Source organism: Triticum urartu, chromosome 7A (assembly GCF_056163025.1).
Source record: "Triticum urartu cultivar PI428250 chromosome 7A, HENAU_Tu73, whole genome shotgun sequence".
In the NCBI taxonomy this organism is placed as follows: Eukaryota; Viridiplantae; Streptophyta; class Magnoliopsida; order Poales; family Poaceae; genus Triticum; species Triticum urartu.
Window position 1 is genome coordinate 727,294,045 of NC_141879.1, and position 25,261 is coordinate 727,319,305.

The window sequence follows — 25,261 nt, forward strand, 5'->3', positions numbered from 1 at the left end:
CCATTAATGACCAGATTAGACCGACGCAGCACCGTAAGCGATGCTCTGTTTTCCTCTTGATAGTTTCGTCAGGCCACTGCTCGCGCACCATTCCCCCACTGCTGGTCGTACCAGAGCATCAGGTAAACGACACAACGTTGGTCACTTGGAATGGATCATTGGATGAATGCATAGTGCGAATATGTGGAGCGATGGAGCTTGACTAGTGCTCCTTGCATGTATGTTGCTTGTGTACGGTTTCGGACCCTAACGTGAATTTCTTGATCATCCATCAGCAGAGGTGGATGGAGCATGCGTGGATGCCTCGGCAGATCGATCAACTGCCAATATAAACAACACAGGGAGGAAAGTTGCGTTAAGCTTCATAGATTAGCATAGATTTGACCTCAAGAACAGAGGAAGGAAGTTTCAGGAGTACTAACTTATTTGGTGCGCTTGCAAGCACCAACAAACTAACGTTCAGGCATACTGGTTTCCAAGGAATGGGATGAATCGGACTAAAGTGCTGTAGGAATAAGTCGAAGTTTGACTAGCAGGGTACCTGCTGCATCATTCGGTTGCCTCATCGCCCCCCTCGGAACTGCCACTGGAAAGCTTAAAATATTCTATACCATCTAGAAGCCTGATCTTGGTGCTCGGGTGTCCTGGAGAGACGCTGATGGCATTCGTCAAGACAGCCTCCGCGCCGGCAGCTCGTGTTTGCGATTCTTTATCCGCTCCCTCAAAGCAAATATCAACGTCGACTTGCCTGAGTTCGGCAGGTGCTCCACGCCTTCAATGGTCGAGGGGCCGTGACGCTCCACTCCACGCTCATGGATTTGCAGATGCAACTCTTGGAGTTTGGGCATCGCCCCTGCCATGAAGGTTAGGCATGGGGCCAAGCACGTGATTCTAAAACATTTGAGAAGCTGGAATGCCACCACACCATCACGGATGACAATCCTTGTTCCCGGCGATCTTGGTAGCCACAACCACAGGTGCATTGTCCAGACACTAGTAGAAAAGGGGGCAAAGGTCCAGGCCGGGTCAGCCCATTAGTCTCGGTTCAGTCCAGAACCGGGACCCATGGGGGCATTGGACCCGGTTCGTGAGCCCAGGGGGCCGGCCGGGCCACGTGGGCCATTGGTCCCGATTCGTCTGGACCTTTTGGTCCCGGTTGGTGGGACGAACCGGGACCAATGGGCCTGACTCCTGGCCCACCACCATTGGTTCCGGTTGGTGGCCTGAACCGGGACCAAAGGCTGCCCTTTAGTCCCGGTTCATGCCACGAACTGGGACCAATGAGGTGCCTATATATACCCTCGCCCGCGAGCAGAGCACTCCAGTGCTCTGTTTTTCTCTGGCCGGCGAGAGGAGGGGTTTGTGGTGCTCTAGCTCACCTCCTATGCACATGAGGTGTTCGATGAAATGCCCGAGCCACACTAGTTAAGCTTTCTCCTCTCGAAGCTTGACCTCAAAACTCCATTTTCCTCGAGATTTGCCTAGATTTAGCGGTCCGTCACGCCACACCTCCGTCTTCACCGCCGTCGATCACCCGCGCCGATCTCATCACCGACACCATCATGGTGAGCCTCTTGTTCTTTTCTTCTTTCTGAAAGGAAAAATATTCTTACTTGTATGTTTAGATAGATACTTGTATCATTTTCTTACTTTTATTATTGCATCTTATATAGTGCGATGGTTTTGGTATCCGCCCCCGTCGGCCCTCGTCCTGTCTATGATTCGGATGTGGTATATATATTATCTTTATAACTATTGGTTCATTTATTGTTTATGAAAATTATGCGGACCAACGTGACATAGATTTTATTTATCTAGGATGTATGTGAACCGGAAATTCCAACCGACCCTATTGTCGAGAGGTTAAATTTAGTTGAAGAAGAAAACAATTTCTTGAAGGAAAAAATAAAAAAATTGAGGAGGAGGAGAAGATGATATTGGAGTTGCATGTTGCGGATGTCGTCGATGATCACAAGATCAAGATGGATGCAATGCGCTTGAAGATTAGAAAGATTAGAAAATATGCCATTCGTACCGAGGCTTGGTATCATTATGTCGTTGGATCAATTGTTACCTTGGTTGCGATTATGATCTCCTTTGTTTTCGCATTTAAATGTTTTACATAGTTTCAATGTATGGTTTAATTAATTAGATGCTCTGGAGAGCTATATGTTGTTAGATGAGAACTATGTATGTACTTTGGTTTTAATGTGATGATGAACTTCTATTAATTTGGACACTTAATTATATATAATGCACGCAGATGAACCGACAATGGATGTACGGTGACAGACACACCTCCGAGTACATTAAGGGCGTGCATGAGTTTCTCGATGCGGCTGAGGCAAACAAGCAGAATGGTTTTATGTGTTGTCCATGCACTAAATGTGGGAATACGGTGTCTTACTCTAACCGAAAAATCCTTCACACCCACCTGCTTTACAAGGGTTTCATGCCACACTATAATGTTTGGACGAGGCACGGAGAAATAGAGGTTATGATGGAAGACGACGAAGAAGAAGAGTACGGTGACAACTATGTGCCCCCTGAATATCGTGATGCTGCAACGGGGGGAGCTGGTGAAGATCAAGAGGAACCAGACGATGTGCCCAATGATGCTGCAATGGGTGAAGCTGCTGAAGATCAAGAGGAACCAGAAGATGTGCCTGATGATGATGATCTCCGCCGGGTCATTGTCGATGCAAGGACGCAATGCGAAAGTCAAAAGGAGAAGCTGAAGTTCGATCGCATGTTAGAGGATCACAAAAAAGGGTTGTACCCCAATTGCGAAGATGGCAACACAAAGCTCGGTACCGTACTGGAATTGCTGTAGTGGAAGGTAGAGAATGCTGTGCCTGACAAAGGATTTGAGAAGCTACTGAAAATATTGAAGAAGCTTCCAAAGGATAACGAATTGCCCGACAGTACATACGCAGTAAAGAAGGTCGTATGCCCTCTAGGATTGGAGGTGGAGAAGATACATGCATGCCCTAATGACTACATCCTATACCGCGGTGCATACAAGGATCTGAACGCATGCCCGATATGCGGTGCATTGCGGTATAAGATCAGACGAGATGACCCTGGTGATGTTCATGGCGAGCCCCACATGAAGAGGGTTCCTGCGAAGGTGATGTGGTATGCTCCTATAATACCACGGTTGAAACGTCTGTTCAGAAACGGAAAGCATGCCAAGTCGATGCGATGGCATAGTGAGGACCGTAAGAAAGACGGGAAGTTGAGAGCACCCGCTGACGGGTCGCAGTGGAGAAAAATCGTGAGAAAGTACTGGGATGAGTTTGCAAAGGACCCAAGGAACGTATGGTTTGCTTTAAGCGCGGATGGCATTAATCCTTTCGGGGAGCAGAGCAGCAATCACAGCACCTGGCCTGTGACTCTATGTATGTATAACCTTCCTCCTTGGATGTGCATGAAGCGGAAGTTCATTATGATGCCAGTTCTCATCCAAGGCCCTAAGCAACCCGGCAACGACATTGATGTGTACCTAAGGCCATTAGTTGAAGAACTTTTACAGCCGTGGAATGGAAACGGTGTAAGTACGTGGGATGAGCACAGACAAGAGGAATTTAACCTAAAGGCATTGTTGTTCGTGACCATCAATGATTGGCCCGCTCTCAGTAACCTTTCAGGACAGACAAACAAAGGATACCACGCATGCACACACTGTTTAGATGAGACTGAAAGTATATACCTGGACAAATGCAGGAAGAATGTGTACCTGGGCCATCGTTGATTTCTTCCGACCAACCATCAATGTCGAAAGAAAGGCAAGCATTTCAAAGGCGAGGCAGATCACCGGAAGAAGCCCGCCATGCGTACCAGTGATCATGTACTTGCTATGGTCAATGATTTACATGTAATCTTTGGAAAGGGTCCCGGCGCACTAGCTATTCCGAATGACGCTGAGGGACACGCACCCATGTGGAAGAAGAAATCTATATTTTGGGACCTACCCTACTGGAAAGACCTAGAGGTCCGCTCTTCAATCGACGTGATGCACGTGACGAAGAACCTTTGCGTGAACCTGTTAGGCTTCTTGGGCGTCTATGGAAGGACAAAAGATACACCTGAGGCACGGGAGGACCTGCAACGTTTGCACGAAAAAGACATCATGCCTCCGAAGTAGTATGAAGGTCCTGCCAGCTACGCTCTTACGAAAGAAGAGAAAGGAATCTTCTTTGAATGCCTGCTCAGTATGAAGGTCCTGACTGGCTTCTCGTCGAATATAAAGGGAATAATAAATATGCCAGAGAAGAAGTTCCAGAACCTAAAGTCTCATGACTGCCACGTGATTATGACGCAACTGCTTCTGGTTGCATTGAGGGGGCTTCTACCGGAAAACGTCCGATTAGCCATTGTGAAGCTATGTGCATTCCTCAATGCAATCTCTCAGAAGTTGATCGATCCAGAAATCATACCAAGCTAAGGAGTGATGTGGCGCAATGTCTTGTCAGTTTCGAGCTGGTGTTCCCACCATCCTTCTTCAATATCATGACGCATGTCCTAGTTCATATAGTCGACGAGATTGTCATTCCGGGGCCCGTATTTCTACACAATATGTTCCCCTTTGAGAGATTCATGGGAGTCCTAAAGAAATATGTCCGTAACCGCGCTAGGCCAGAAGGAAGCATCTCCATGGGCCATCAAACAGAGGATGTCATCGGGTTTTGTGTTGACTTCATTCCTGGCCTTAAGAAGATAGGTCTCCCTAAATCGCGGTATGAGGGGAGACTGACTGGAAAAGGCATGCTAGGAGCGGACTCAATAATATGCAGGGACGGGCATTCTTGGTCTCAAGTACACTACACAGTTCTACAGAACTCTACCTTGGTGACCCCGTATGTCGATGAACACAAGAACAGTCTGCGCTCTAAACACCCGGAGCAGTGCGACGATTGGATTACATGTGAACACATTAGGACTTTCAGCAGTTGGTTGGAAGCACGTCTCAGAGGTGACAACACTGTTTGTGATGAGTTGTACTTGTTGTCCAGGGGACCATCTATGACTGTATTGATTTACAAAGGATACGAGATAAATGGGAATACATTTTACACGATTGACCAAGATCAAAAGAGCACCAACCAAAATAGCGGTGTCCGCTTTGATGCAACAACCGAGAAGGGAAAAGACACATATTATGGTTACATAGTGTACATATGGGAACTTGACTACGGACAAGATTTTAAGGTCCCTTTGTTTAAGTGCAAATGGGTCAATCTGTCAGGAGGCGGGGTACAGGTAGACCCACAGTACGGAATGACAACAGTCGATCTGAAAAATCTTGGGTACACTGACGAACCGTTCGTCCTAGCCAATGATGTGGCAGAGGTTATCTATGTGAAGGACATGTCTACCAGACCGAGAAAAAGAAAAGATAAGGAAACGAATACATCATACGATGAGCCAAAGCGCCACATAGTTCTTTCAGGAAAAAGGGACATCCTGGGAGTGGAGGGCAAGACAGACATGTCTGAAGATTAAGAAAAGTTTCATGAAATTCCTACCTTCAATGTCAAGGCTGACCCAAACATCGTGATAAACGATGAAGATTATCCATGGTTACGGCGCAATAAGCAAATGACACAAGCGAACAAAAAGTGAAGACTTTCTCCCGCAACTATTATGATGATACCATGCCAAATTTGTAACAGACGAGTATGCTATGCCAACTTTTTCAGAGTTCATTTGAAAACTATGAATTTAGGTCGAATTTTCTCTATAGGTGCATCTATGTTTATTTTTTAGTAAAGTTAATCACAAACTTGTGATTCACACAAATTTCAAAGAATTCAAATTTTAACTATTCAAATTTGAAAACTAATGGCACTAACAGAAAGTTTATATTTTTTCTAAAACTAATGGCACTAACAGAAAGTTTATAATTTTGCTGACCTAAAAGCAAAAAGAATTAAAAAATAAAGCAAGAAACAAAAGAAAATAAATAATACAGAAAACAAAACAAAAAAACTGGAAAAAAATAAAAATAGCAACAATAAGTATTTTGTTGTAAGTAGAAACAAAATAAAATAAATAAAGCAACAAAGAAAACTAAAAAACTAAAAAAGTGTTTTCAAATTTGGAAACTAATGGCACTAAGAGAAAGTTTATAATTTTTCTAAAACTAAAAGCAAAAAGAATTAAAAATAAAGCAAAAAACAAAAGGAAATAAATAATGCAGAAAACAAAACAAAAAAACTGGAAAAAATAGGGCTCGCCCCTGGCCCATGACCATTAGTCCTGGTTTGTGCCACAAACCGGGACTAAAGGGTTGGCCCTCGTTGCACCCGGAGTTTAGTCCCACCTCGCCAACTGAAGGGCGCCCACACCTGTTTATAAGCCCGTCCCTCTCTACGTTGTTGAGCTCCTCTCAAAGTGAAAATAGATGCCCCTATATAGGAAATTGGACCTAAATTCATAATGAATTTCTCTGAAATTCATAGAAATTGATTATGAATTTAGGTTTAATTTTCTCTATAGGCGCATCTATGTTCACTAACGGAAAAGTTTATAATTTTGTGACCTAAAAGAAAAAAGAAATCACTAAAAAACTATAAGTATTTAGTTCTAGGTAGAAATGAAAAAAATAAATAGCAAAAAAGAAAAAATGCCTATAATATTTGTTATGACTAACTAAAATTACCAAATTGAGTATAATGATAAAACACAGTAATATTAAATAGCAGGAAAAAGATTGACTCAAAAATCAATTTTTATAGTAAAGTTATTCATAAACTAGTGATTCACACAAATTTTAAAAAATTCAAATTTAAACTATTCAAATTTTAAAACTAATGGCACTAACAGAAAGTTTATAATTTTTGTGACCTAAAATAAAAAAGAAATCACTACAAAACTATAAGTATTTATTTCTAAGTAGAAATGAAAAAATAAATAGCAAAAAAGAAAAAAAATGCCACCTACTGGGCCACCACGGCCTGAATACGACTAGAAACCCAACTATGGGCCAGGATTCAGGCCCGCAGCAGGCCCAGTAGGCCCACAAGCATTGAAGTGGCAGATTAGGCCCGAAAGCCTGCAGTTGAGAGGAGCTCGAGAGGGTGGGCGCAACAGCGCTTATAAACCACTCCAGAGCCCTCTCAACTAGCGAGGTGGGACTAAACTTTTGGGCGCGGGGCAGCACAAGGCCATTGGTCCCGGTTGATGGGACGAACCGGGACCATAGGGTGGCATTGGTCCCGGTTCGTGGCACAAACCGGGACCAATGCCCCCCTTTAGTCCCGGTTGGTGCCAGCAACCGGGACCAAAGGCCGCCGCTCCCCGCCCTTTGGGCTGCTGAAAAGAGGCCTTTGGTCCCGGTTGCTGGCACCAACCGGGACTAAAGGGGGAATTAGTCCCGGTTTACGCCACCAACCGGGACTAAAGCTTGGACTATATAACAAACACTTGTGAAAATTTTCGGTTTGCATCGCCAGTTCCCCCCTCCCCCGCCGACGACGCCGTCAGGCTGCTCCACCTCGCCGTCTACGCCGCCGCCGCCAACGTCGTCGCCTCCCCAAGCCCGCGCCGTCCTCATCGCCGGCATCCCCGAGCTCGCCGTCCTCGTCGTCCGCGTCGCTGTGTGCCTCCCAGAGCCCACCCCTCCTCGTCCCTGTCGCCGGCCGCGCGCCGTCCCGAGACCGCCGTCCCCGTCACCGTGTGCCACCCCGAGCCCGCCGTCCTCATCGCCGGACTCCTGCCATCGCCGCCCCCCTCGAAGTGAGCCCCCCTCCCGATCGAGTGCGGCCCTTGCTCTCTGCCCCTGCTCCATGGTCGCCGCCGGCCCCGACGCATTGAAGAGCAGAAGGAGAGGAGAAGGAGTGCAGCAGTAGCAAACTTTTCTGAAATTTCTGAATTTTTTTACAGATATGAACACTGCATATAGAGGGTGTTTGATCAAATCCTAGATGGCTTTGGGTATTTTTAGGATTTATGATATTTTTTGTGGTGAGGTACTGATGCAAGACAAAGGTGAAGGCAAAATTTCAGAATTTTTTGATTGGTTTAGAATAGGTTTTCAGCAAGGAATTTGAATCTGGTTCAAATTTCATTTGAATGAAATTTAAAAAATTTAAACTATGGATCAGAAGGTTTTTGGTGAAATGCAGTGTGGGTACTGTCAGGAAGTTGGAGTAATTTTTTTGGTTGTAAAAGAGTTAGGAAAATTTAGAATGTGCTAAATATGTCAAAAATGTTTTTTGTTCATACAAAGGTTTTTGTTCATAGAAAGTTTTTTGTTCATAGGCAGAAAGTTTTTATATATGACTATGGATATATGAGCAATGATGATCCATGGATGTATGCATTGATATATATGAGAAACGATGTTTCGTAGAATATTTACCAAGTATATATGTATTTTTGTTCATAGCATTTTTTCCATTTATATATGTATGTGGCTATAGATGGATATATATGAGAAATGATGATCCATGGAAAAGTTTTATATATGCAAAAGTTACATTTTTAGAAAAAATTTATATATCTAGCTAGGAAAGGAAGAAGAAAGAAAAAGGAGAGGAAAAACAAAAATAAGAAGAGGAAGAAAGGAGAAGAAGAGGAGAGGAAGAAGGGGAGAAATAAATAAGAAGAGGAAAAAAGAAGAAAAAGAAGAGGAGAAGAAGAAAGGAATAGAGGAGAAGAAGAAAAAATAGAACGAGTTGGCGGAACCTTGGACCCTGTAACAGGGAAGTGCATTTGGACGGATGAGCAACTTGACATACCCTTGAAGAAGCTTCGGTACTATATCGCTGCAGCGCAGAAAGGGACGTTCCTTCCAGAGCGACGAGCTCACAAAGGCCCTCGAAAATCCTGAGCGACCCTGGATGGACACGAGGCACGCCAGGCTCCATTCCATGGAAGGCTGGGTTTCCGGACGCAGGCGGTTACAAAAGCCACGAGAGGAGGAAAAAGTGCAGCAGACCGAACTGCAGGCGCTGCACGCAAGGGTACAAGCGATAGAGGAACGAGAAGCAAATTGCAGCAAACGACTTGCCGAAGCTTCCCCTGAAGCTACCCCGCCATCTCAGCGGATAAGCAGCGTGGCTTCCACCGAGCTGCTTCAGCCGGAGCTTGTCTTGACGGCTCCTGCCAGCTATCCCGTGGATGCTATCACGGAGGCTCAAAATTGCCACCTTATGACGCAATGGATTAATATGAAGGTCAAGGCGGCTGTTGGCTCTGTTTTTCCTAATTGACCCGGCGCAACTTTTCACTGCCGGCCGATTCCAGAAGGATATGCTAAGGTGATGGTGGATGAAATAACGGAGGTATTTGAGGACCTCCCGCTTGACCACCCCATCGGAGAAGGGGAGACTCGGCTGGGTTCACTACAAGAAATATGTCAACTTATGACCTTCTGTCAGTGACCCTCGAAGAATTGGTCATAAATCTATGACCATTTTAGACCAATTGGTCAAAATCTGTTCAGGGGGCTCCAAACCCTGAACCATTGCGACCATTTTGGTCAGAAAGGTCGTAATTTCCTTACACGAAATGGTCATAAAGCAAATAGTGCTAGTCCGCTGCCTTATTTCTAGCTGATCATGACCAATATAGATGGTGATAGCCTTGTAGATTGTGGTGGGTTGTGATGACTAGGCGCCATCTCATCAGTTTTGCCTATGTGTCATGTCCATGTGGCAGTTTTTGCCCTAGGTTGTGAAGCAACCTATATTTCTATCATTCCCAAAATTCCCAAAAATATCTCATAAATTCTTTGGGTCATATCTTCATCAAATATGTAAAAATCCCTCCTTGCCTAGTTCAAACTAATTCAACAATATTCATTTTCCTATTATGTTCACAACAACACTTTATGAAGGAAGTGCTATTTATATATTCTTGATTGCCCTAGGAATTTTTGGGCACTCTTTCCTATCCAAATCATTACCGCATGACAAAATTCAGCTCCATTTGCCTAGCAAATCTTCCTCGGCAAATTTCCAAAGTTTTTGTCCACCTAGAAGCATTGTGAAGGAAGTACCTTTTTTATATCTCTAAATGACATGAAATTTATACAGTTCCTTCATATGCCCAAATTATCACCCTCCTCCAAATTTCAGCTCAGTCAAATCATCTATGTGAGCCCAGGTTCAATTTATATTTTATGGCCAAATTGGCAAGTTGCAAAGCAAGTGTTATATAGACCCCTCCTATTACCCTCAAACTTTTCGGGCACTCTTCCATACCCAAATCAGTGCCACATGATAATATTCAGCTCAATTTTCCTAGTAAATCTTTCTCGGGAAATTTCCAAAGTTTCTACCTCGAGAGAAGCTTTGTGAAGTAAGTACTAGCTAGGCTTACCCAAATGATCTGAAAATTTACCAGCGCATGACCATACCTAAGTAACTTACTTACACCAATTTTGAGCTCATTTCATTCATCCAATCTCTCTCACTAGTTTTCCCAAGTTTCTGTCCATAGAAGAGCATTGTGAAGGAAGTACCACTTTGGCATGTCCAAATGGTATCCATTTTTTCCAATGCTTTCCTATGCCCAAATAACCACCATCCTCCACAAAATTTCAGCTCAATCCATTCATTATTTTGAGCCCAGCTTCAACATTCATATTTTTGTCCAGCGTGGTACTTTGCAAAGCAAGTACCACCTAGGATCCTCCTTTTAATCTAAAAATCTGTGAAGACATTCTCCTTAGTAGATGATCATCCTCAGCCAAAACTCACGCCCATTGGCCATGTGCATTTTCCGTACCGCTATTCAAACACTTGGCTGCTAATTCATGTTTGAGCATCGATCGGTCTCCTCGTGAGAATCTTATATTGTAATTTTCTTCCTAGCACCAACCTGGGGAGTGCCCAACCCACTAGACATGCCTAGGCCGCCCAGAACACATGGCAATATTACGGTCACGCGGTGACCACGCGACGGGCATGCGAGTTTACATGCTCTAGAGTTGGGGCCCTCGGCCACCGCCCAAACCTCGACGTATTGCCACCAAACCATGTATTTATGATTAAATAGGTCCTTGTGTAACTATAAATCATTTTTGGAAAAAATAAATAGCAAACTATGAGGCAGCTGCAATTCAAATTTGACCCGCTTCCAACTAAATCGGCGGAAATTTGTCTTTTTCACGAGAGGTGGATCAAATTTTTTTACACCCAACCATTTTTTCAATTTTGCATTAAATATGGCCTAGTATTTTATAAAAATGATTTGGTCCAATTTTGCAACAATTATTTGGTAGTTCCTTCACAAAAAAACCTCCTTTCGGGCACTCAAAAAATGGAAAATGGTTTTTTCGTCCAACGAAAATGAAAACTTCCTTAGGAAAAATTGTTTGCCATTCCAATATGCACCCTTGTGCACAATATGAGATCATTTGAACAAACTATGCCATGAATGTGGCCATAAGATTGATCATTTGGCTTGAAAGCCATGAATCTTCACACATGATAGCTCATTTCTGAGAACACTTTTTAAAAATAATTGCTGTATGAAAAGTTTGTTATTTTTCTGGGAACTTGGCCACATATAATGACACAATGCGAAGGTTTCCCAATTTTTTGATTTTTTTGAATTTTTTATGCCCGTTTCAAAATGCGGTCAAAACGGCGGGAATGACCGTTCCTAACTAGTGGTTGAATCTTGGAATTTTCTTGGTGTTTCTCTGATTAAATAGATACTTATGTACCTAGAAATGATTTTTGGAAAAAATAAAGAGCAAACTATGAGGCAGCTGTAGTTCAAATTTGACCCGCTTCTAACTAAATCGGCGGAAATTTGTCTTTTTCACGAGAGGTGGATCAAAACTTTTTACACCCAACCATTTTGTCGATTGTGCATTAAATATGGCCTAGTATTTTAGAAAAATGATTTGGTCTAATTTTGCAACAATTATTTGGGAGGTCCTTCACAAAAAAACCTCCTTTTGGGCACTCGAAAAATGGAAAATGGTTTTTTCGTCCAACGAAAATGAAAACTTCCTTAGGCAACATTTTTTGCCATTCCAAAATGCACCCTTGTGCACAATATGACATCATTTGAACAAACTATGCCATGGATGTGGCCATAAGATTGATCATTTGGCTTGAAAGCCATTGATCTCCACACGTGATAGCTCGTTTCTGAGAACACTTTTTTAAAATAATTTTCGTATTATAAGTTTGTTATTTTTCCTGGGAACTTGGCCACATATAATGAGACAATGCGAAGGTTTCCCAATTTTTTGATTTTTTTTGAATTTTTTATCCCCGTTTCAAAATGCGGTCAAAACGGCGGGAATGACCGTTCCTAACTAGTGGTTGAATCTTGGAATTTTCTTGGTGTTTCTCTGATTAAATAGATACTTATGTACCTAGAAATGATTTTTGGAAAAAATAAAGAGCAAACTATGAGGCAGCTGTAGTTCAAATTTGACCCGCTTCTAACTAAATCGGCGGAAATTTGTCTTTTTCACGAGAGGTGGATCAAAACTTTTTACACCCAACCATTTTGTCGATTGTGCATTAAATATGGCCTAGTATTTTAGAAAAATGATTTGGTCTAATTTTGCAACAATTATTTGGGAGGTCCTTCACAAAAAAACCTCCTTTTGGGCACTCGAAAAATGGAAAATGGTTTTTTCGTCCAACGAAAATGAAAACTTCCTTAGGCAACATTTTTTTCCATTCCAAAATGCACCCTTGTGCACAATATGACATCATTTGAACAAACTATGCCATGGATGTGGCCATAAGATTGATCATTTGGCTTGAAAGCCATTGATCTCCACACGTGATAGCTCGTTTCTGAGAACACTTTTTTAAAATAATTTTCGTATTATAAGTTTGTTATTTTTCCTGGGAACTTGGCCACATATAATGAGACAATGCGAAGGTTTCCCAATTTTTTGATTTTTTTTGAATTTTTTATACCCGTTTCAAAATGCGGTCAAAACGGCGGGAATGACCGTTCCTAGCTAGTGGTTGAATCTTGGAATTTTTTTGGTGTTTCTCTGGTTAAATAGGTACTTATGTACCTATAAATGATTTTTGGAAAAAACAAATAGCAAACTATGAGGCACCTGCAGTTCAAATTTGACCCGCTTCCAACTGAATTGGTGGGAATTTGTCTTTTTCACCAGAGGTGGATCAAAACTTTTGACACCCAACAATTTTATCAATTGTGCATTAAATATGGCTTAGTATTTTAGAAAAATGATTTGGTCTAATTTTGCAACAATTATTTGGGATGTCCTTCACAAAAAAACCTCCTTTTGGGCATTCGAAAAATGGAAAATGGTTTTTTTGTCCAAAGAAAATGAAAACTTCCTTAGGCAACATCGTTTGCCATTCCAATATGCACCCTTGTGCACAATATGAGATCATTTGAACAAACTATGCCATGAATGGGGCCATAAGATTGAACATTTGGCTTGAAAGCCATTGATCTCCACACGTGATAGCTCGTTTATGAGAACACTTTTTAAAAATAATTGTCGTATTACAAGTTTGTTATTTTTCCTAGGAACTTGGCCACATATAATGACACAATGCAAAGGTTTCCCAATTTTTTGATTTTTTTTGAATTTTTTATGCCCGTTTCAAAATGCGGTCAAAACGGCGGGAATGACCGTTCGTAGCTAGTGGTTGAATCTTGGAATTTTTTTGGTGTTTCTCTGATTAAATAGGTACTTATGTACCTAGAAATGATTTTTGGAAAAAATAAATAGCAAATTATGAGGCACCTGCAGTTCAAATTTGACCCGCTTCCAACTGAATCGGCGGGAATTTGTCTTTTTCACCAGAGGTGGATCAAAACTTTTGACACCCAATCATTTTGTCAATTGTGCATTAAATATGGCCTAGTATTTTAGAAAAATGATTTGGTCCAATTTTGCAACAAATATATGGTAGGTCCTTCACAAAAATAACTCAATTCGGGCACTCGAAAAATGAAAAATGGTTCTTTTGCAAAGAAAATGCAAGCTCTATTTGAAAACATTGTTTGCCATTTCAAGATGCACACCACACTTATGCAAAATACGAGGTCATTTTGATATGCCATTGTTATGTTTTTTATAAGAAATCAAAGTTTTGGGTCCAAAATTTTGAGATTCAAGCGCGAGATAGCTGGCCAATCAGACGCGAGGAACTGCCTTCACGCGGATCACCAAATTGGACGCAGTCTGAGCCGTCCATCGCGCACCCATCCAGCGGTGGAGCTTGTGCCGAGAAAAAAACCCTAACCCGCGCACCCACCCACCCTCCCCTCGATCCCAGATCCGATCCGCCCACTCACCCTCCCCCTCCCCTCGATCCCCAGATCCCACCTCCTCGCCGCCGCCCACTACTGCTCGCCGTCCCGCCCCTCCTCCCTGCAGAGGTGCGGCGCTCCGATGATGGCGTGGGCGGAGGATGAGGCCATCAGCCCCACGTCGCCTCGGCAGGGCTACACGTCTCAGAGCGGATCAGCCGCGACGCCGCCACACAGCCCGACCTGGAGGAGGCGCTCAAGGCCTCGCGCTACGCCTCCCACCCCTACTCCTCGCACCCCGCGAAGCTGCACGAGCCCCTCTCCATCTCTCTCTCCTTCCTGGAGATGAGAAAGGCTCGGCTGCTCCTTGTAGGTTGGCGGTGAGGAGCAAGGGGGCCGAGAAGTCGGCCGCCAACGGGAAGAAGGGCAAGGCCGGCAAGGTTAGCCTCCTCCCCCTCCTCCTCTTCCACCTCTCCTTCACCATCCCCGCACGGCACTCATGAGTTGTCGCTCCAGATCCACGGATCGCTAGTCAGGATTTGCGCCCCTCTCAATCGTCGCTGTCGCTCTCTCTGATCAACTTCATGTGGGTTCTAGTGATTAAATTTAACCTGCAGAGTTCTTTGTTCGTAGACAAGCAGGGTTTCTTCCTGCCAGTAGCGATGTTGGAAAAGATCGGGTTGCCGCCCAAGCCGTCGATGCGAGGGGCGACCTGGGTGCTGGATGCCTCCAACTGCCAGGGCTATGCCGCTCAGTTCTCCTTGTTTACACAGAAGGTAATCAATCTCGTGATCTCTGGCCTCGTGATGATGATGTGAAGCATAACGTACTCCTCTGCCATAATCCAACCAGGCACAATAATCCAGTTCGTACCAATTTCAGTTGCATTTCATGGGAATCCCCTTCACTTTTGGACCACTGTTTCACACTACTTGTAATGTTCAAAGAAAGCCTACTCATTACTTGGATAAATTCTCGCCTCTGCCTGTGCTGTCATGACTATGCAGAACCAAGAATTAACAGTTTTAACAGGTTGAACTATGGGCTTGCACCGTGTGCTTGCAAGGGGGTTAAATGAGGTGTTGACACATATCTCAGCCTATTAGTACTCGATCAGATCACAGCCCCAAAAAAGTACAGAACCACTACATGCTGCAAGCTTCACGCCTTTTAGTTCCATGCACTGCGATTATGTCGAGGAGGATGAGGTCATTCCCATGAGCTTGTGCAGAGGGGGAAAACTAAGTTGGTGCACATTCTCACTGGAACGACCTCAATGTATGTCGACTGATAATCTCTTTTAGTCCTAGCAGTGAAAGTTAATAATTTCTCTGTTTCATGCCTAATAAAAAAAGTTGTACTGCATGTTTGTTTTATGCTATCTGAATCTACATTCGCAAATCCAAAGCTTTAAACGGAAAATTCTTCTGCTGTTGCCGGTCTCTCATGAAGTTTGGATTTATTGGGTCTAAAAATACCTCTTGTTCTGTTTCAGTAATTTAGATGGTTGGATTCACCGTTAGTGTTTGCATATTTGTCACTTGACAGAAACTTCACATTTCTTGTAATCTTATGGAGATGGTTGGACCAGGAGTTGTGTTAAACTTTTGTGTATTTAATATGTAGCATCATTGCCAAAGATGTGTATGGAGATGGTTAGTTGGCCAATGTATATGATTGTATTCACTTTGTACAGCTGCTCCACAACTTCCCTTATGTTGCAGTATCTGTGTATTCACTCTGTTGCCACTGAACATTGCAATCATTCAATTATTCTACTTTGTTTGTCTTGTCCACATTGAAATCCGAAGGTGCACATGCTTATATGGCTATCGAGTAAGAAAGAAAGAACATGGACATCGATCGTACAAACTAGTGTATCGATAATGATTGATATCCATGATGAAACTGAATCTGTTGCTCTTCTTGTGCAAAAAAAATTAGTGCTGCTAGTCAGAATGAAGTTGCATGTAGGCAGCTCTTGTTCTAGATTTCTTTAGACTATGATTGTAATGGATGGAATGAAACTTAAATCATGACGTCTTGTTGCTCGTTTGAACTGGTGCTACCATGAGTTTTGTTGTGATTTCTGTGTCCTGATCTGGTATGGGGTTCAAATTGCAGATAGGCAAGGCCGGTGGTGAGAAGTGGAAGTCCCAAGTGATGTTGTAAGTTGCCCGTCTCCCCTCCCCCTCTCTGTTACTGCTCGATTCTGTGCTGGTCACTTCCTTCTTTCTTCAGTGTTTGCTCGGTGTCGTGATGACAATGTGATCGTACCTGTGTTGGTTTACTTGTTTCCGTGTCAGTTTGGCTAGTGCTCCACCCAGTTTTTCAGTTAGATTTCAAATTCAGTCGCTATGCAATGGCTGATCTACTACCTCGCTCAATTCGGTCGTATAAATCAAATATGATTACTGCTGGCTGTGGAGGGGCTTTTTTCTGGAGCAATCAGTCAGTAGGAGGGGCTTTTTTCTGCTGCTTGTTTTTGCTTCAGTTGGGTACATGAATCTCTGGTTATAAGGATTTCAAAGCCACGACTTGTTCTGAATCTCTGGTTGTTTCATGATGCTAGTCCGCACTTACAATATATTTTCCTAAGGTGATGCATGCATGATTAGTACCAGTGTGAGATGTCGATTCATGTATCTGTGTTTGGTGCGACATTCATGTATCCATACATTGGGATGTTGGGATACTTGGATTCCTGTTTTGTCTCTTGTAGCACCGAATGCTAGTCTTTGTTTTACTAAATTCATCAGATAGTTAACTCACTGTGAGATGTCCACTCTTGTTTTGTTAACAAACATGAACTGTTAAGTCATCTATTCCTGGCTGTTGCTTTTGTTCAGTATATATGTCTACTTTCTGATTTGTAAGCATAGGTGGTTATAGGTTGCTGTGATGAATATAAATATTAAAAAGTGCCCATGCATGGCGGTATACTAGAGCTAGTTGTACAGTTGTTTGCATATTTGAAAGATACATGACATGTTCCTATTGTACATCTGTTTGCATGTTCCTATTGCACTGATCATCACTATTGGTAAATGCTATTGCCTGATATAATAGAAGTATGAGCACTCAACCATTGTACAACTGTTTGCATATGTTTTTTTATAAATGATGATTGTGAAAGATGTTCATATGTTAATTTTTGTTGACTAAATTCTCTTATGCGCTCGACTTGGCTTGACCCAAAACAGCAGCATCCTTGATGCGTACTGACCTTCACCTTGTTTTTTCTCTCGCAGGCTCGAAGGAGGCAGTATGCAAGGCACCTCCTGATGGATATTGCTTGTTGGCTTCTACTTTTTGAATGCTTGTATTGCCACAGCTTGTGCCGCTATTCCAAAAGTTATGTATTTGTGAACATAGGAGATAAGTTATTGATATGTGTTCGTCTGTCTAATGTTATGCGGGAAAAAGTTGTGTGAGAAAGTTTTCTATACTTGTGTTATTATTGTGGGAAAGAAGTACTGTTACTATACTGATTTGAGAATATTGGCTGTAAATAAAAGAGGGCTTGGCCCACTATTGGATTGTAAAAAGGCCATGTCCAGAATTTATATTGCACTCAATACTTGGGCTCTAAAAAGGCCATGGCCCAAACTATGTTGGACTTGTTTCTAAAAAGAGCAATATAACTTTCAGATTCTAAAAAGGTTGAGGCCCAAAAAAAATGGATTGTAAAAGACTGCATCTCAGAAAAAAAAATCCTAATTATTGGGCCAGGCCCATTTAGCCAATCAAAGCACAGAGAAAGAAAAGTTAAATGTGCTGAATTAATGGGCTCGGCCCATGTAAAACGCCGAATCGGACCGGGCTGAATCTTGTGCCACATCAGCTTGCCACGCTGGATGCCTACGTGGCCTGCGGAGGTTGCTAGTGACCAAAACGCCACAGTGGACATATTTTGGTCATAAACGTTTGCGACCATTCCAGAAGAAAGGTCGCTATAGTCAGTTTATGACGGCCAGGTTTTGACCTTATGTTTTTGGTCACAAAAAGGTCACAAATGGAAATTTGTGACCATTCAGTGACCAATAGTGGTGGTCACAAGTTGACATATTTCTTGTAGTGGTTCTTCTCTGAAGACTCCATGCCTATGGCGGAAGGAGCTCATCAACCTTCCGAACTGGATGCCTCCGCCTCCTCCTCCTCCTCCGGCGAGTCAGGGCACTCCGCCTCCTCCACCGCCTCCTCCTCCAGCGAGTGACGATCAGGGCCCTCGGCCGGCTCCTTCTCTGGCGCGTGGCGGCACTCCGCCTCCTTCTCCGCCTGCGCCGGCGCGCCCGAGCAGCCAGCCTCCTCCTTCTCCGCCTCGTCAGCAAGGGCGGAAGAGACCCGCCGCCGCTCCGGCAGCTGCTCCGGCGCGTCGTAGTCCTTCTCCTCCGCCTCGTAAGCAAGTAAAGAAGACAGCCGCTCCGTCTGTTCGGCCAGCGTCTAGCAGTACAGCCAGAGGCGGGAGGGCATACAGATTCGGTCCTTCTCTGAAGACTCCAGAGAAGTTACCATACGAGAGGACCCCGGAGGAGAACGCGAAGATCACGCAAACCAAAGTGGATGACTGGTTTCAAGGGTTGAAAGCAAAGAGACATGCACCTCCGGAGGAGAAGGTAGATCCGGTGAAAGTGAAGCGCAGTCTGGCTGCCCTGGCAAAACCACCCAAGTCTCCGCCGAAAGGCAACTATGAGCGCATTATTGCAAAGACATGGGCCGAAGCGGAGCGGTCGGGAAGTACAGTCAGTGATCAAAGGCTAAAAGAACGACGAGTAGCTGGGAAACAAATTTCCCAGCTCGGCGAACAAGCGAAGCAATCGTGCCCCCCGCTCAAGGTGCCTAGCGACATCGTCGATCCGAGGATGGTGCCCGGTTATAGCAATCTTGACGATTACCTGCCCGACGATGTACATTATGATCCCATGGAGGTGCAGATACACAGATACGAGTACGGGAAGCCTCTCGTCAAAGATGAAAAATCTCTATCAACGATGATGCGAAGATTGCATGATTGGTACTTGAAAATCTGCAGAGAGTCTGGGCGGGAGGAGTACTTTGTATGCGAGAGTTAAACCGGAGCATGACCTCGTTGGAATTGAACTATTTCCTATTCCATTTGAGGAGTTCTATCAGTTTTTCAATCAATTGGCCCTCGATAAAGCAACGGTCACCTGCTACTGTCTGTAAGTACTAGCTACTACTTCTGTCATTAAGTCTCTCTATATAGCTCAGCTCTTTCATTGCATGTATTTATAATTATCCTCACTATATTATGCAGATTGAAGATCGCCGAATTGAAGAAAAGACAAATCGGTGATATTGGGTTCGTTAACACATATCTCATAGATGCAACTGAGGTTGAACATCGTCCCGAAGATACCGAGGCCAACTTGCTACGATCATTCAAAAGAAATGAACACAAAGATATAATACTCTTTCCTTACAACTTCAAGTGAGTGTTACTGTCTTGTGCATATTCGGTTTCCCTTATATATTAGTCCAGGTTATAGTAATGTAATTGATGAGTTATGCATGCATGCGCAGGTTCCACTATATTCTCCTAGAGATTAGGCTTGAGCAGGGAGTAGTAACTGTCTTGGACTCTAGACGAAAAGATCCCAGGAGTATGCGGACATGACTGAAATCCTCAAGAAGTAAGTTAAATCGATCATTATCCACCATATCAGCAACTTTGTTCATTTCCTGATATCAAGTAATTGTTTTCTTTGTCCGGCAGGGTTTGGAGAAAATTCACCAGAAAAGCTCCGGGACTGCCGAAGGAGTTGCAATTTAGACACCCGAAAGTAAGTACTATAGTAGCATGTTCCGCGCATCTCCTAGTGATTCAAGCGCTAGTTTCATCAATACCATTTGGCATTTTTTCTTATCAGTTTGATTGACCTCTATTTCTTGTAAAGTGGTTGTGGCAGGAACAAGGGAATGATTTCTGTGGATACTACGTCTGCGAGTCCATCCGCCACACGACCTGTGAGCGGGGCGGGTACTCTGACGAATAATATGAAGTGCGTAAATAACAATATTCACAATTTTATTTTATTACCATCATTTGTGTTGAGTTTCATTCATTCATATATATATATGTATTGACCCCCTTCTTCAAATTAGATGTTTCGGATGCGGAATGAACTCCTAGCACCAGATCGCATGCGAGCAATTCAAGAGGAATTGGCGGCATTCTTTCTTAACCACGTGATCGCTGAAGACGGAGAATACTATGTGGACCATGCGTCCATAATTTAGGAGATTATATTTGTAAAAGATAATTATTGTATATATGTAGCCGGTAGTGTCGGACGATAGATATAAGAGAACTTGTTGTTCGACCAATCTCTCGGAGAAGGAGAGGTGGTCGATATCACTTCTCTCTGTATGCATATATGTTCATGACGATCTTCTGTTTCCTTCGTTTGCTTACTAGCTAGCTAGCGTGTCTAGTCCTCTCTATACGTATGTATAGTACGTAGCGTCGACCAAGCACGGACATAAGAGAGGACACTTCTCTCTATTAATTAGCTATCTAACACAATATATGAAATACCTAAATTAACCCCCCAAAACCCCCAACCCCTCCTTTAAAAAAAACAAAAAACCCAGCCACAGAAATGCTGACGCGTGGAGGCCTATTGGTCCCGGTTGGTGCCACCAACCGGGACCAAAGGCCCTCCTGCCTGGGCTCAGCGCGCAGGCCATGTGGAGGCCCATCTGTCCCGGTTCTGGTTAGAACCGGGACTCCATAACCGGGACTAAAGGGTCAGGGCATTAGTAACGACCCTTTAGTCCCGGTTCTGAAACCGGGACAAAAGGCCCTTACGAACCGGGACAATAGGCCTGTTTTCTACTAGTGTCCCAGCATGCACAGCTTTTCGTGTTGACCGGTCCATACTGGAACCCTTGGAAACATCCAAGTTGCTGCAACATGGAGTTCCTCAAGATTGCTCTCAGTGTTGCTAGTGATCAGAGAAGCCAATTCAACAGATGGAGGAGAAAATATCCTGCTACGTGACCAAAGATGTCTCAGATTGCAAGTCAGGAGTTTGGCCACGGAACACCAGAAAGTGTTTGTAAGAAATCCATGTTGGCTGGCAGTATGTTCAACATCATCGAAACAAAAACTAAGATGTCTAAGATTTGTAAGTTCACTGAGACCTGCTAAATTATCCACCGAGTTCATGTGCACATCTAAATACATCAGAGTACGTAGGGCCTTCATCCTACGAATTCCATCAGGTAGCCTTGTTCCCATAGGAACATGTAGATGCAGCAAGCAAGGCAAATCAACAATATCAGATGGCATGGCAGTAGTAATATTCGTGTCCAATATCAACATCAGCGTCTCCAAATGTTTCAGGTCTCCAATTAGGGCAGGCAGAATAAGGGTTGACATCTGTTTGCGGCTGCGGATTCTCAAATATCTGAGATGAAATAATTTACAGATTGGTGTGAGGTCAATCCTGTCACCCATGCGAGCACCCTGGCAATTCACATTCAGAACTCGGATGGACTTGAGGTCATACATAGACAACTTGAAACAAGACTTCCCAAAAAGAGCAAGAGATCGAATATGCGGCATGCTTAAGCTTGGAGTAAATGGCACTGGCGGTCCGACAACTTGCGCTGCGGGTGCACTTAAGTCACGGTACATGCAAACCGGAAAAACCCATCATAGAACTTGCATTGCGGGTGCAGATAGGTCACATATGCCATCTGAACCGGCCAGCTGCTCTATTTTCGAGAAAACCCCGTCATAGAACTTGCGTTGCGGGTGCAGCTAGGTCACGTTTCAAAATTTTCATTCCTGGACATTTTTTTAAACTCACGAATCACAAATATTTTCAATAAATATTTTTTAATTTATCATTCAAGAATATCTTTTTAAAGTCGCGAATCACAATTTTTTTAAATGTCCACAACTTCAAAAAAATGTTTGTAAATCACAAATATTTTTCAAATTTATCATTCACAGACATTTTTTAAAGCCCTGAACAAATAGTTTTCAAAGTAATCGTTCATGAACATTTTCAAATTAATTGTTCGCAAACATTTTCAAATTTTTCGTTTGTGGACATTTTTAAAAGTCACAAATCACAAATACTTTTAATAAATAGTTTTTAATTTATTGTTTGCGAACTTTTTTTAAAGTCGTGAATCACAAATATTTTTTTAAAATGTTCACAACTTTAAAAAAATGTTCGCGAATCACAAATATTTTTTAAATTTATCATTCTCGAACATTTTTTTAAAGTCATGAAAAAATAGTTTTCAAATTAATCATTCACGAACACTTTCAAATTTATCGTTCGCAAGCATTTTCAATTTTTTTTTCATGGACATTTTTTTAAATTCACAAATCACAAATATTTTTAGTAAATATTTTTTGATTTATCGTTCATGAATTTTTTTTAAAGTCGTGAATCACAATTTTTTTTTAATGTTCACAACTTTTAAAAAATGTTCGCGAATCAAAAATATTTTTCAATTTTACCTTTCTCGACCATTTTTTTAAAGTCGTGAACAAATAGTTTACAAATTAATCATTCACGAACGTTTTCAAATTTTTCATTCCTGGAAACTTTTTTATAGTCACGAATCACAAATATTTTTAATAAATATTTTTTAATATATCGTTCGTGAACATTTCTTTAAAGTCGCGAATCACAAATAGTTTTCTTTAAACGTTCGCGAACATGTTTTTTAAAGTCGTGAACAAATAGTTTTCAAATTTATCGTTCATGAACATTTTTTTAAAGTCACAAATCACATATATTTTTAAAGTCGTGAACAAATTTATCGCGCTTGACCATTAGAGGGAGAAAACCAGGCAGCTGGCCGGTTCAGATGACCTGTGTGACCTATCTGCACCCGTAATGCAAGTTCTATGACGGGTTTTTCCGGTTTGCAAGTACCGTGACTTAAGTGCACGTGTAGCGCAAGTTCTTGGACCGCAAGTGCCATTTACTCCTTAAGCTTGCTTCTATTGTGCCTCCATTTGCTCCAGAATCCAACTGAAGGGAAATTCTACGAACCTTGCTCCGCAATGCCGAGCTCATGCTCTGTAGGTCATCTACCGACTTGATTCTGATTAGATCAAGAATCATATCATGAACTTTACAATTTATGACATGTCCATTGTACCCAATATTTGTAGGTTGGATCATGCTCCTATTGACAAGCTCGTTAAAGCAGCTTCCAGCGACCTCATTTGCATCCTCGCCATGTATTTTGCGGATGAAAATTTCAGCCACCCATTGCCTAACAAGATCATTCTTTCTAATAATGTAATCCTCTGGGTACATGGCAGTATATAGCAAACAAGTTTTGAGACGATGAGGAAGATTGTTGTAGCTAAGGTTCAGTATCCATCTCATCCCCTCCAAAGATGGATTTGATCTCATATTTGAGCTTAAAGAATTGCACACATGCTTCCATTGTGTCACTGATCTAGTTGGCTGACTCGCCAAAAGACTAGCAATACTGACGACAGCAAGTGGGAGACCACCACATTTTCGTAGAATTTCATTCGAAATCTCTTCTAATGGTTGAAGATCAACCTGTCCAACTCTACTGAAAAATAATTTTCTTGAGTTTTGGTCATCAAGAGGACACATCTTGTAAATGAACTCATGCCGATAGTCGCAGGTTGCATTAGCTACTGTCACAATTCTCGTGGTTGTGATTACTTTGCTACCTCGTTGGTTCTCTGGAAACGCACAACGAATAATTCCCCATACTGATTCCTCCCATATATCATCAATGACAAAAAAGTACCTGCAAACATTTTATATTAAATATGCACTCTATCAGTATGCATTAATTCAAATCATCAAATGTTGAAATGACAGTAGAAGGGACAAACTGTAGACTGTAAAACTTCAAAGGCACTATGCAATAGGGATTGAGAAGTTACTAAAGTACCTTTTGTCTCTTAGATATTCTCTGATGTTGTCAATGAGATCTTGCGCCTCATCAGTATGGGTTGGTTGTGGCATCTTAAGTTTTTCGATGATCCTACCGAGAAGCTTCATCATATTAGGTCTTTGTGATATTGACACGAAAACCTTGCAGTCATATTTCCCTCCAAGCTCATGGTATACTTGATTTGCAAGTGTGGTTTTTCCTAGACCCCCAAACCCAACAATAGACACCACTCTAGGAGGCTGGACAGATGCAGTCTCCTCGGCCGTCAACAATTTGATAAGCTCCTCTTTTGGACCCTCCATGCCAACAAGGTTCGCCGCTTCTATGTAGAGCGCAGGCACCCGTGGATCTACAGCTACATAGCTAGAACTAGGGGCACACTCATCAACCTTATACCTTTTCCGACGCTCACTCACGTCTTTAACCCAGGTCTTCAGCTGTTGGATTTATTTGGCAAACTGGTGGCGCGCTCTCAACGCGGTAATGTATTGAGCAATTTTGCCAACAAATCCGACATCTCCTCTGTTAGAATCCTCACCAGATTCATGCATGATGTCGTCGATGCAGTCCTCAATGTGAAACGCCATATCCATCACCTGGTTCTTCCACTCCCTAGTCTGTGGATCGAGTTCCTCTTCCATGTTCTCGAGCTTCTTGAGGACAGCGTCCATGCTGTCAAGCTCGTCCTTGAGGAACGCCACCTCCCGCTGCATGCTCCTGTGCTTCGTGTACTCGTCCCCCATCAAAGCTGCCAGCTTCTCCAAAACAGAGTTCATCACCCCCGTGGAAGCGCTCACCAGCGCCTCGGCTGCCATCTCTGTAGCTAGCCTCCTTGTTCTGTTCTCTCGGTTGTGTTGTGTGTGATTTCTTTTCCTATTGGAACAGATAAAATGCAGAGCTATGTGGTATATATCCATCAGTCTATCATCTTCTGGTGCAGAAAATTCAGCGGAAGCCGTTACAACTTCTATTTTTATTTTCCTACTATAGGTTATATTAGTGGGGGTTTAATCTGGAGGACTAAAGTTGTGGAGAGGAAGGCGCAAGGAACCTTTCCTCGGGAATAATCCAAGGTTGCGTGCTGCTAATATTCGTCTGGATT

General features: G+C 42.9%; 1 pseudogene; it reads right to left on the reverse strand.

Moving 5' to 3' along the window:
• Nucleotides 1–497: 497 nt before the first annotated feature.
• On the reverse strand, nucleotides 498–25,009 carry LOC147962311 (disease resistance protein RGA5-like; annotated as a pseudogene).
• Between the last annotated feature and the right edge of the window lie 252 nt (nucleotides 25,010–25,261).